This window comes from Hemitrygon akajei, chromosome 7 (assembly GCF_048418815.1).
Source record: "Hemitrygon akajei chromosome 7, sHemAka1.3, whole genome shotgun sequence".
Lineage (NCBI taxonomy): Eukaryota > Metazoa > Chordata > Chondrichthyes > Myliobatiformes > Dasyatidae > Hemitrygon > Hemitrygon akajei.
In genome coordinates, this window is record NC_133130.1 from 51,920,434 (window position 1) to 51,933,208 (window position 12,775).

General features: G+C 43.2%; 1 protein-coding gene across 1 annotated transcript in view; it reads left to right on the forward strand.

Annotated features, from left to right (window-relative positions):
* The first annotated feature begins 9,341 nt into the window (after positions 1 to 9,341).
* LOC140730441 (tyrosine-protein phosphatase non-receptor type 14-like) overlaps positions 9,342 to 12,775 on the forward strand; it is a 256,024-nt gene continuing 252,590 nt past the window's right edge. Inside the window, exon 1 of the mRNA XM_073050849.1 lies at positions 9,342 to 9,707. The gene's annotated coding sequence lies outside the window, so the exon portion shown is untranslated. The remainder of the gene's footprint in view (positions 9,708 to 12,775) is intronic.

Here is a 12,775-nt window from a genome sequence, read left to right on the forward strand (position 1 = left end):
GGAATGTGGGGAAAATAAAATATAATTAATGTCATTGAGTGTAAATGAGTCAAGGTTAGCATGGATTCAATGGAATGAATGTCTTGTTTTTGTATACCTTTACATGGTAAATTGATTCAAGGACTAGGATGAGAAACATCAACAAATAGAAATCCCAAATGTATGGATGTTTTCCTCATAAATCATATATCACAATCAGTCCATTGTCATCAATGAAATTCAATCTGCCACATCTACTGCTTTGTAATATTTTATAAGGAGACAAGTGAACATTGCTGATGAATGAAATCTAAATTTACAGCGGATGATTTAAATAAAAGGAAAGTTTATGGAAAGAATGTTGAAGAAAACGTGAAAAGTAGTATCTGAATTACTTTGGAAAGGGAATTTCTAAGGTTACAGTTGCTAAAAATTAAGAGACAACAACATTCTGTGAATCAGAAGTTGCAAAGTGACAGATGTATAGCAAGGTATGGTGCCGAACAATAAAAATCATCTAGGAATTTTAAGTCAAGGATTTAAAATCTATATATTGGATAGATATTTCTGAATTAGTTCCACAACGTCATGTGGGTGGGCAGGAGGTATAGACTAGAGATCTTTCAAAGTTGTGATGAAAGTTGAAGGTGTGTTTAAGAAGATGCATGGTGCGTTGGCGTTCATTATTCAGCAGATTGAGCTCAAGAACCCAAGTTAATGTTGTAGCTCTACAATTCTGATGAGACCACGCTTGAAGTATTGTGTTCATTTCTGGTTTCCTCATTATAGGAAGTATGTGGAAAATTTAGAGAGGTTGCAGAGAACATCTACCAGGATGCTGCCTGAATCAGAGAGCATTTCTTTTGAGGAAAGGTTGAGCGAGCCAGGGCCTTTCTCTTTGGAAAGGAGGAGGTTGGGAGGTAACTTGATAGAGCTGTGTAAGATGATAAGAGATATAGATAAAAATGGGCAGCCAGCATCTTTTTTCCAGGGTGGAAATGCCTAATAATGAGAGGGCATAATTTTAAGCTGGTTGGAGCAAAGTGTAGGGGGTATAAGAGGGTGTTTCTTTTTACACAGAAACGACTGCCGTAGATGGTGGTAGAGGCAGATACATTTGGGAGATTTAAGAGACTCTTAGAAAGGTACATAGATGAAAGAAAAATATATGACTCCAAAGGGTTAAATTGATCTTGGTGTAGGTTAAAAGGTTGTCATACCATCATGCACCAAAGGGCCTGTGCTGTGCTATACTGTTCTATATTCTTTGCTTTGATGGTTGATGGGTGTTTGATCTGAAAGTGAACTCTGTTACTCTTCCCAGATGTAGCCCAACCTGCTGAGTATTTCCAATATTTCCTGTACTTAGTTTAGATTTCCGGCATCTGCAGATTAAAACAAAAGCATATCAATATGTAATGCCATGGTTCATATTTTTATTGTTATGCTGTATGTATTTCATTTTGGCAGTTCTGTTAGAGCAGCTTGTTCCGTGTGGAAGATCAGATATGAGGAGAAATGTGTGCCATCCAATTAGGATGGTGGAATTAAGGGAGGTTCCTTTGGTGAGGGACACTAAGGTTGGGCTTAGGGTATTTGTTTGCTGAGAGAAGATGCTGGGGAGAACCGGTCTTAGCATACGATCTGGTGGGTGACCTGGTGCGAGATGGATTGGGAGCGACGTTCGGAAGACGGTGTGGGCATTCACGCTGACTGTGTGAGTGGCAGGGAAGTTTAAGATGAGCTCCAGCTTGTGCACATTTGACTGTTTAATTAGAGTGAGCCCTTTTCTTTTTGTTATTCTTTACTAACCTTTTAGTTAAAATTCATAAATATAATTCCTTTAATTGTATGCTGTGCACTGTCTGTTATTTTGTGGCACTAATTTGTAACAGGGTAACAAATTACAAGACATCCATCCAAACTGGGTTTGGGGTGGGATCGAGGCGTCTCAATCTCACGAGTTTGGCAGGACTTGAGAGTGTCTTCCCTAGACTTACGCAGCCAAGGAAACCAGGGTGTTCCAAATAAATATGCAGATTTTGGTGGTCTTGGACTAAATTATAAAAATACGGTAGATGGGGATTTTTCAAGGGATGGAAATTAACAGCATCTGAATAAATTAAAGCTAAATGCCTTGGATACCCAGAATATGAAATAAAAGCGGAAAAATTTGCACTCAATAGGTTAGTTAAATGTGAAGGAGTAAGAAACAACCCCAAGTCGCTTCTTTCCCATTGATTCATACAGAAGTGAGATAGATTGAGAGGCGTTGCAACAACAACCTCACACTCAATGTCAGAAAGACCAAGAATTGATTGTGGACTTATGTTCTTCTTGCCTATAACTACTGATGAGGTTCAAAGCCAGGAGTTAGAACAAAGCTGAAACACAAAATAACCTTTATTCAGTAAAACCATACAGCTTTCCTTCTGACTTAGGTGGAATGTTCTGTCTTCAGCAAGGGTCTGACCTTTGTCCCCTTTCGCCTGCATCTCAGTGTGTTCCAACCTGCCACAATGTCGAGTTCTTCCATTGCCTCTGTCTCTGACCCCACTGGCAGAGACAGAGACAGTGGCAAGAATTCCCCATGCCACTCCAATGCCCCTTACTCTGATCTCCAGTCCTCCTCCTCATCTTGGACATCCCACTCTGGTTCTTTGCTTGCTCAGGATCGTTTCACCTCTAATTGCCAACAAGGCATCAATCAGCTCAACTTAAGAACTCCTCTCTCCTCTTCGAACTCTACCCCCTCTGAACGCACTGCCTTCTTCCACTCTCTCTGCACCAGTACTCACCATCAAAGACGCAGACAAAGTAGGTACTGACCTCTACATTGCTGAGGCCATTTGGCAGCTCTCAGACACCTCCTCTTACGTACTGCTTAAAGAGGACCCCACTCAGGATCATCAAAAATTGTTTCTGACACTATCACCAACCTCATCAACTCTGGAGATCTCCAGTTAACAGACACTAAACTCATAGTTCCTTTACCCTGCGTTGTTTGTTTCTACTTCCTACCCAAAATCCACAAGCCTAACTGTCTGGGTAGATCCTTTGTACACCTCTGCCCTCACCACCATTCAGGGCCCCAGACAGTCCTTCCAGGTGAGGCAACATTTCACCTGAGTCGGCTGGTGTGGTATACTGCGTCTGGTGCTCCCGGTGTGGCCTTTTCTATATTGGTGAGACCCGACGCAGACTGGGAGACCGTTTCGCTGAACACCTACGCTCTGTCTGCCAGAGAAAGCAGAATCTCTCAGTGGCCACGCATTTTAATTCCACGTCCCATTCCCATTCTGATATGTCTATCCATGGCCTCCTTTACTGTCAAGATGAAGCCACACTCAGGTTGGAGGAACAACACTTTATATTCCGTCTGGGTAGCCTCCAACCTGATGGCATGAACATTGACTTCTCTAACTTTCATTAATGCCCCTCCTCCCCTTCTTACCCCATCCCTGATTTATTTATTCCCCCCTCCCCTTTTTGTTCTCTCTCTCTGTCCATTACTCTGCCTGTTCTCCATCTCCCTCTGGTGCTCCCCTGCCCCTTTCTTTCTCCCTAGGTCTCCCGTCCCATGATCCTTTCCCTTCTCCAGCTCTGTATCCCTTTTGCCAATCACCTTTCCAGCTCTTAGCTTCACCCCACCCCCTCTGGTCTTCTCCTATCATTTCACATTTCCCCCCCCCCCCCACCCCTACTTTCAAATCTCTTACTATCTTTTCTTTCAGTTAGTCCTGTCAAAGGGTCTCGGCCCGAAACATCGACAGTGCTTCTTCCTATAGATGCTGCCTGGCCTGCTGCGTTCCACCAGCATTTTGTGTGTGTTGCGTGTCCTTTGTTTTTACCTGCTTTTGCCCCACCAACCTTGACCACATACCTTGACTCCATTTTATCCCCTTAGTTCAGTCTCCTCCCAGCTACATCTGTGACACTTCATATACTCTTGATCTCCTAGGCAACTTTCAATTCCCTGGCCTGGATTGCCTCATTTTCACCTTGAGTGTCCAGTCCTTATACACATCTACCGCCTATCAAGAAGGACTTAAAGCTCTCTGCTTCCTTCTTTAAAACAGACCTGACCAGTGCCCTTCCACCACTACCCTCCTCCGTCTGATGAAATTGGTCCTCAACCTCAAGAATTTCTCCTTCAACTCCTCCCACTTTCTTTGAATTCGAGGTGCAGCCATGGGCACCCACATGGGACCCAGCTATGCCTGACTTTTCAGTGGATACGTGGAACAGTCCACGTTCCAAGCCTTCCCTGGTAATGCTCCCTAACTGCTCTACATTGACGACTGCATTGGTGCTGCTTTATGCACTCATGCTGAGCCTGGCAATTTTGTCAACCTTGCCTCCATCTTCTAACCTGCCCTTAACTTGGTCCATTTCTGACACCTCCTTCTCCTCTTTCAATCCCCCTGTCTCCATCTCTGAAGACAAAATGTCAACTGACATCTTTTATTAACCTACCAATTCCCATGACTATCTTGACTACATCTCTTCCCACTCTGTCTCCTGTAAAAATGGCACTCTCTTTTCTCCGTTCCCTCATCTCCACCACATCTGCTCCAAGATGAGGCTTTCCTTTCCAGGCCATCAGAGATGTCGTCCCCTAAAGAATGAGGTATCCCTTCCTCCACCATTGAGTCTGCCCTCACCCTCATCTCCTCCATTTCCTAGACATCTGTAGTCACCCCATCTTCCTACCGTCTTAATAGAGATAGAGTTCCTCTTGTCCTCACCAACAATCCCATGAGCCTCCACATCCGACATGTCATTCTCCACAACTTCCTCCTGTTGAACAGGACCCTTTCCCCCCACCATCTCCACCTTCTGCAGGGATCACTCCCTCTGTGATTCCCTTGTCCATTTGTCCCACCCCATTAACGTCCCTCCTGGTACTTATCCTTTCAACTAGCAGAAGTACTACACCTGCCATTCACCTCTTCCTTCACCTCTATTCAGGGCCCCAAACAGTCCTTCCAGGTAAGGCAGCACTTCATTTGCAAATCTATTGGAGTCATCTATTACATCTGGTGCTCCTAGTGGGACAACCCTGATATCCATTTTCTTGATGTCATGCTCAATAATCCATAATAGAATAACAACAAGGAAAGACCACACCAGCTTGAGTATCCAACAAGTTTGCAGAAGACATGAACTGTGCAAATACAAAGGAAAAAATAATAATAAATTAATAAATAAATAAACAAACAATGAATATTGAGAATCATGAGATCAAGAGTCTTTAAAAGTGAGTTCATAGGTTATGGGAACATTTCACTAATGAAGTGAAGTTGAGTGAAGTTATCCCCTTTGATTCAAGAGCCTGATGGTTGAGACGTCATAACTATTGCTGAATCAGGTGGTGTGAGTCGTGACGCATCTATACCTTCTTCTTGATGGCAGCAGCGAGAAGAGAGCATGTCTGGGGTGGTGGGGATCCCTGATAATGGATGCTGCTTTCATGCGACTATGTTTCATGTAGATGTGCTCAATGGTTGGGAGGGCTTTACTCGTGATGGACTGGCCATATCCACTGCATTTTGAGGGAATTTCTGTTCAAGGGTTTTGGTTTTTCCTTACCAGGCTATGATGCAGCCAGTCAATATAATCTCCACCAGACATCTGTAGAAGTTTGTCATTTTCAGATGTCATGCTGAATCTTTGCTAACTCCTAAAGAAGTTGAGGTGCTGCCATGCTTTCTTTGTAATTGCACGTACGTGCTTTGTAAATGACCCGGGTAGGTCCACTGAAATAATAACACTGAGAAATTTAAAGTTGCTGACCCTCTCCACCTCTGATCCTTCAAAGAGTACTGGCTGATGGACCTTTGGTTTCCTCCTGCTGAAGTCAATAATCAGTTTCTTGTTCTGCCTAACATTGAGGAAGAGCTGGTTGTTATGGCACCACTCAGCCGGATTTTCAATCTTCCTCCTATATGCTGATTCATTACGACCTTTGATTCAGCCTATGACAGTGGTGTCATCAGAAAACTTGAATATGGCATTGGAGCTGTGATTAGCCACAAAGTCATAAGTGTAAAGCGATTAGAGCAGGGGGCTAACCACAGCCTCGTGGTGCAGCTGTGCTGATGGAGACTGCAGAAGAGATATTGTTGCCAATCCAGATTAACTGCGCTCTGCAAGAGAGGAAATCAAGGATTCAATTGCACAAGGACTTGGGCAAATTGATAAGTCTTAAGTGGATGATGCTATTGAATGCTGAGCTCTAATCAATAAAGAGCATCCTGACGTATACATTGTTGCTGTCTAGATTTTCCAGGGTTGAGTGAAGAGCCAGTAAAATGGCATTTGCTGTGGACCTGTTGCTCTAGTAGACAAGTTTCATCACCGACCTCTCAAAACACTTCATTATTGTGGATATAAGTGGTACTGGTCAATAGTTACCGAGGCAGGGTACCACATTCTTCCTAGGCACCAGTACAATTGAAGCCAGCTTGAAGCAGATGGGTACCTCAGACTGCCAATGCGAGAGGTTAAAGTTCTCATTGAACACGCCAGTCAATTGATCAGCACAGGTACTGATCAGTACTTGCCCAGTTACACCATCAGGGCCAGTTGATTTTCATGGGGTCACCTTCCTGAAGGCTGCTCGCATATTGGCCTCAGAGACTGAAATCACAGGATCATCAGGGGCTCTGGGAGTTTGTGATGGTTCCTCCATGTTTTGACAGTCAAAGTGAGCTTAGAAGGCATTGAGCTCATCTGGCAGTGAAGCCCTGTTTTCACCTATGTCGTTGAATTTACTTCATACGAGGTGATAACATTCAAGGCCTGCCACAACTGTCAAGCATCCTTGGTTGACTCATGTTTGGTCTGGAATTGCCACTTCACCAATGCGATGGCAATCTGGAGATTATACCTGGAGCTCTTGTATCTTTCTTGGCCACTGGACTTGAATGCCTCCAACCTGGCCCTTAGCAGATTCAGGATCTCATGGTTCATCCAGGGCTTCTGGCTGGGTTAGACACTGAATGATTTTGTGGGGACACACTTGGGTTTTAATAAAGTCCGTGACAACTGTGGTATATTCATTCAGATCCACAGATGAGTTCTTGAACAGGGCCCAGACAACTGACTCGAAGAGATCCTGTAGCCTCTCCTCTGCCTCCTGCGATCATCTCTTTGTTGTCCTAATCTCTGGAGTTTTTCTCTTTAGTCATTCCCAGTATGCATGTAACGGAAGGACAGCCGAGCAGACCAATTAACTGAAGAGCTTGCTGCAAGTCTTCTGCTGAAATTGATATAATATAGCACCTTGTCACCAACTTGTGTTTGTTCACCTATAACTACCATTGAGACCTGAAAGCAGCCAATAGAACAAAGACAGAGCATAGTAACATTTATTCAGTAAAACCACGCAGCTACAACAGCCTCAGCAGTGCATCCCAAAGCAATACTATTTAAAAGGTTTCCCCGAGAACATTTGAGATGTTGTTAGAAACAATGACCAGTCAGTGGAAGTCATCCTGGGATTGGTTGTTTTGTTTGCTGTACCAGCACTCGATGCAGGGGAAGTCAGGAGAACACACGACAGTCCGCACAGAAGGATCGGTAGTGGAAAGAGTGAGAAGCTTTTAGTTCCTGGGTATCAACAGCTCAGAATATCTGTCCTAGGCCCAACTCATTGATGCAACCACAAAGAATGGATGACAGTGGCTCTACTTCATTTGGAGTTTGGGCAGATTTGGTATGTTGCCAAAGGCCCTTGCAAATTTCTACCGATGTATGATGCAAGGCATTACGTCTGGTTGTTTACAGCCTGGTATGGAGGCTCCAATGTAGAGGATCAAAAGAGGCTGCAGAGGGTTGTTGACTCCCCATCATCAATGACATCTTCACGTGGTGGTGCTTCAAGAAGACAGCATCCGTCATTAAGGACCCTTACTATCAGGGACACCCACTCTTTGTGTTATTACCATCAGGGACAGGAACCTTAAGGCCACACTCAAACTTTTAAGAACAACTTATTCCTCTCTGCCATCAGAATTCTGAACATGCCATGAAACTATGAACACCACCTCATTATTTTTTTGCACCATTTATTTTGTAATTTATAGTCATTTACACTTTGCTGCTGCTGAAAAACAACAGATTTCATGTCCTATATAATAAACATCATTTCACACTGGTGATAATAAACCTGGTTCTGATTCAATAGGACAGCTTCCATCCATCTTTACAGTATCTTTTCTCCTGTCTCAGTGATCTACTGCTGAAATCCTTAACTCTGTCTTGGCTAATATGAGACTTCACAATTCTAACGTTTTCCTGGCCAGCAGTCCACTCTGCACTCATCCTAAACTCGCTTGTCAAAATCCTGACTTTCAGCAAGTCTTGATTCCCATCACCTGTGCACTCAGTAGCCAGCATTGGCTTGTGGCCTGGAAATTATTGCATGAGAGTGCTCGTTCTTATTTTCTAATCTGCCAGAGATGATTCTCCCTATTTCTGTTAACACCCCCAGTCCTAGAATATTTGAAGGTATTTTTCTAGGGCATTCATACTTTTTAAAGACAACTAAACACTGTCCATAATTCTTTCCTCTTTTTCCATCTTTAAAATTTAAATCTTCATCCATATTTAGATCATGACAACTCTGCAAGTCATATTAGCATTTCAGGCTGAGCATTTCTTATCTAAATTCTTGAGATAAACTCAAGGGAATGTAAAGTAGAACTCTGGTAATGTTATATGGGCTCTCAGAAGAAAGCGTGCTGTCAAGAGAGTACAGGTGGAAGCAGACAATCTAAACAGTTTTGCTGGGTTTATATGTTGGGATCGCTGCAGATGAATTTGAACCAAATTGAACGCATGGACCAGCCGACATACATTATTTAAAACCCAAAATCCGCCACACGGTGTCACCCATGAGCTAGTGACTTCGCTCTTCACTACAATCACGAAGCATAAGAAGACGATTTAGAGACGACACGCATTCCTTAATAAAGTATATTCATTTCCGAATATTTTAGAGGCGTTCAGTCTAAATATATCAATAAAGTTGGAATAATGTTTCTTTTTTTACGCTAATGCACCCAATCGCGTCGGCTCTTTTTGTTAGTTGAACAAACACCCTGTCGATTACTCGGAAACCGTGTGTGCATAAAAGTAATCGTATTAAAGGTTAAATTGTTGCAGGCCTGCTTTAAATCAGCGCTGGCTGGGCGTGTTTTCGCTGTGTGCCTATTAAGAAGGAACGACATCTCAGCCCCACAGCAGCTCACATTCCTGACATTCCACATTTCTGATGTCACGAGGAGCTGATTTTTTTCCCTCAAACTCACAAACTCAAGTCTGGTTTGGAAGAGCAGTGAGTGGAGGGGGGTGGGGGGAGAGAGAAGGTGGGACGGGGACGGACGGGATCGCCGACCGGACGAGCAGAAGACACCGTAGGCGGCTGGCCAGGCAGGGGGAGTGAAGGGGGGAGCAGCCACGGCGACCTAACGCCACCGTACGAAAGTAGTTCCCGAGTGGGCTGAGCCCCACTCACGGTGCAGCCCCGGAGTAGGGAACGACGTGGATCCCTCACCCGGAACAACACCGGACCACTGCCCACTTCTGGAAACTCTATTTTTAAAGTATTTTTTTCAAAGAAAGGAAACACATTTGGAAAGTATTTGGAAGAAGCGCGCGCTGTTTGTGGATTTAATGGACTAACCAGGCACCATCTCTAGATACAAAAGACATGTAAACAGGTAAGAGAACGTGAATTTCTTCATTCTCATAGCCTGTCTGATTAATCGGAGATGTGAGGGCATAGAGAGTAGATAAAATGGAAAGGTGAGAAGTGGCCCTTTTGATCGACCCCGGCTCTCAGTTCTCCCTTTGATAGATCCACAGTCGGACGTGCTTCCCTATGCGGCTGCACTACCAACGGTCCCGGCAGCCTGATCTTTCTGCACGTCCTTATTTCAAGGCTTCCGAGATGGGGGCTTGCGGATGAAGACGCGGTAGCCTTCCATTCCAACGTGTGTCTGTTCAACTTTCTACTGGGCTTTTGCACCGAGAACAATTATTGCATCCCTACACAAAATTAATTTCGGCCCTTGCTTTGTTGTAGCACGTTTAAAGAGACCGTCTCGCGTTTCGCTGCGCGACCCAGGTAGTAGATCAAACGAGTGGATGCCGTGCTTTCTGAAACAAATTACTTTTAATCTTTGGGTTAGTGGCAAAGATGTTTACTAAAAATGCTAAGTAGTTGAACATTTTCTATCTTAAAAATAGAGATAAAGACTGCGCAAGACTTGAGTGAATGAACAATCGGAGGAGATTGTCGAAGGAGATTGTTGAACGCAAAACTTTAAACAACAATGTAGTTCAAATCAGTTATGCGAACTCTGCAAATGGAGTTCGTTTCACCTAAAGAAATAATAGTTTGAAATGTTTAAAACTTGACTGCGTGTTTTTCCCTATAGAAATACTGAAACAAAGGATATTGTTGACTCTGAGCTAGCACTTGGGTGAATTCCTCTTGCGATGGATCCTGAATTATTACAATATTACAACTTCGTAAAGCTATCACAGCAAATTATACATATTCAGAATAAAACTTCCTTCTATGGTTGTACAGAATTGTCGCTCTATACCTGCCTTTTAACACTTGAGAATTTCATAAACTCAGGCAAGCTAAAATATTTAAAATATTATGTGGCATTCATTATATTCAGTCACAGTGTAGGCAATCTGATCTGAATTTCTACTTGAGCTCTGATCCGCTCTATGTAGTAATTAACTGTAATGGAAATGCAATTTGAAACATATGACCTGTGGGCACGTCTGAGTTCAGATTCTGAGGAAATGTGCCTTACAAGCACCAGATTAAATTAACCTTGGGTTAATGCTGTCACTTTTTCAAAGGTGGTCCACTGGTTGCAGAAGTCATTGGCTTGGAAAATTGTACATGCTTTGCTTTGAAAAACGTTGGAATTTGAAAGAAATAATAGTAAACACAATGCACAATCTAGTTGTTGGTTACATACCAGAATAGTATTTTATGCATTGTCAGAGTCATCATAGATAATTAATAAAATTTTGTGTAATAGGGCATTTCCAATATCCTTGTGAGTTTGTTAGTTTTGCTATCTATCTGAAATTGAGTCATCTTCATTTTCCTATTAGCTAAGTCAACATCATGGGATCACTATTGGTCCTCCAACCACAAAAGTAAGTAAAAGGCTGTGACTCTTGAAGCAAGAGACATCTCCTAATTTCCACAAGTCTAGGTAAAATCCTTGTGCCTTGTAGATATTGCAATCTTCAAACCCATTTACAGTACATTAGGAAATGAGCTTGTGAGATCTGGTCAGCATTCAGCTGTGTGATAACTGTCAGCACAAGACCACCACCGACGGGATAGAGACAGTCCGTGTGTAACGTTGACCAAGTACTCAATAGAATGGTGAAATAAATGCTGTTTCTACAGGAGCAGGTCAGAGGTTTGGTATCTTGTGAAAAGTGATGCACCTCTGGATACTTCAAGTCGGTTCTTCACCATATTGTAAGCGCATTTCGGGCCGTCAATAAGTACCGCTTCAGCAACACTTAAGAAGTCCCACCATCACCATGCTCTGGCCAGGGTGTGCGAAATATTTACCTCAGCTGCTCTTTCAAGTGCTTGACATCAAATGAGAAGCACAAGCGCCGTATCTGAATTGGGAACACCATCAAACAGACGTATCCCTTAAAACAAAATGCTAATCTGGCACTCTTCAGGCTTTAGTTGTACTGCATTAGCAGGGTTTTTTTTTGACTATTGAGGGTTATCCCTGTTAATACGAACACATTTTTATTTCACTTTTCTTACATATTACACAATATTGAGCAGGGTGAATTTAAAAGGAGCAAGAAATCAACAAACGGTCCTTATTTTGGCTCCAGCTACAACCATACGCACAATTTTGATGCTTGCCCTCATTCCACCTGTACTATCAGCCCATAGTGTAAGACCCTGCCTTTAGTCACATGCCCTGCTTGCACTCGTTTCGTGCTCACGTTCCGGACTTGTGTGTCAGCCAGTTGCTGAACCATCAAAATGTATGAACGATTGGATTTTGCATTACTGGAGTTCAACTTTGTATTGCTATTCATGCACCGTGTCTGAATCCTGGAATTCCTTACCAGATAGCATCACATGACACCAGTACTCAGCACTTGGGGAGCGACAATGCCAAGTGGTTTAGCTATGGCTCTCTTGTGCAACTGGGATGGTCAATAAATGCTGACCTTGTTAGTGATGCCTGCTATTTGCTTTAAACGAAATAAAGTCAGGGCCAGGGGTATGCATCAGCAAAAATCCTCTGAAGCTCAACACCATTCAGCTGATTCAGATTTATTTATCGCATAAGCATCGAAACCTACGGTGAGATGTGTCATTTCCATTAACAGCCAGTACACTGAAGGATGTGCTGGAGCTGCCTTGCAAGTGTCACCACACATTCTGGCAGCTAACATTGCAGGTCCACAGTGTTCCACAGAGCAACATAAGCTGCAAAAGTAAAACAAGACGCCAACAGCAAAACAAAATCCTTTCCTATTCTTCCCACTCACCCAGACAGGCTTTCTCAAGCTCGCAAACTTCAGGACTTCAGCTTTGGTTGCTGAACCATTTATCACTAGAACCATTAATTCCCTCCATCACTGTCGTAGCACCCTGCAAAATACTCTGTATGTGTACTATAAGGATAACCCAACAGTGCCTCTCGAATCAAGGACGTGTACCATTAAGGAAGCAGCCGCAGAAGTTTCAGTGTGGAGTTGTATCATA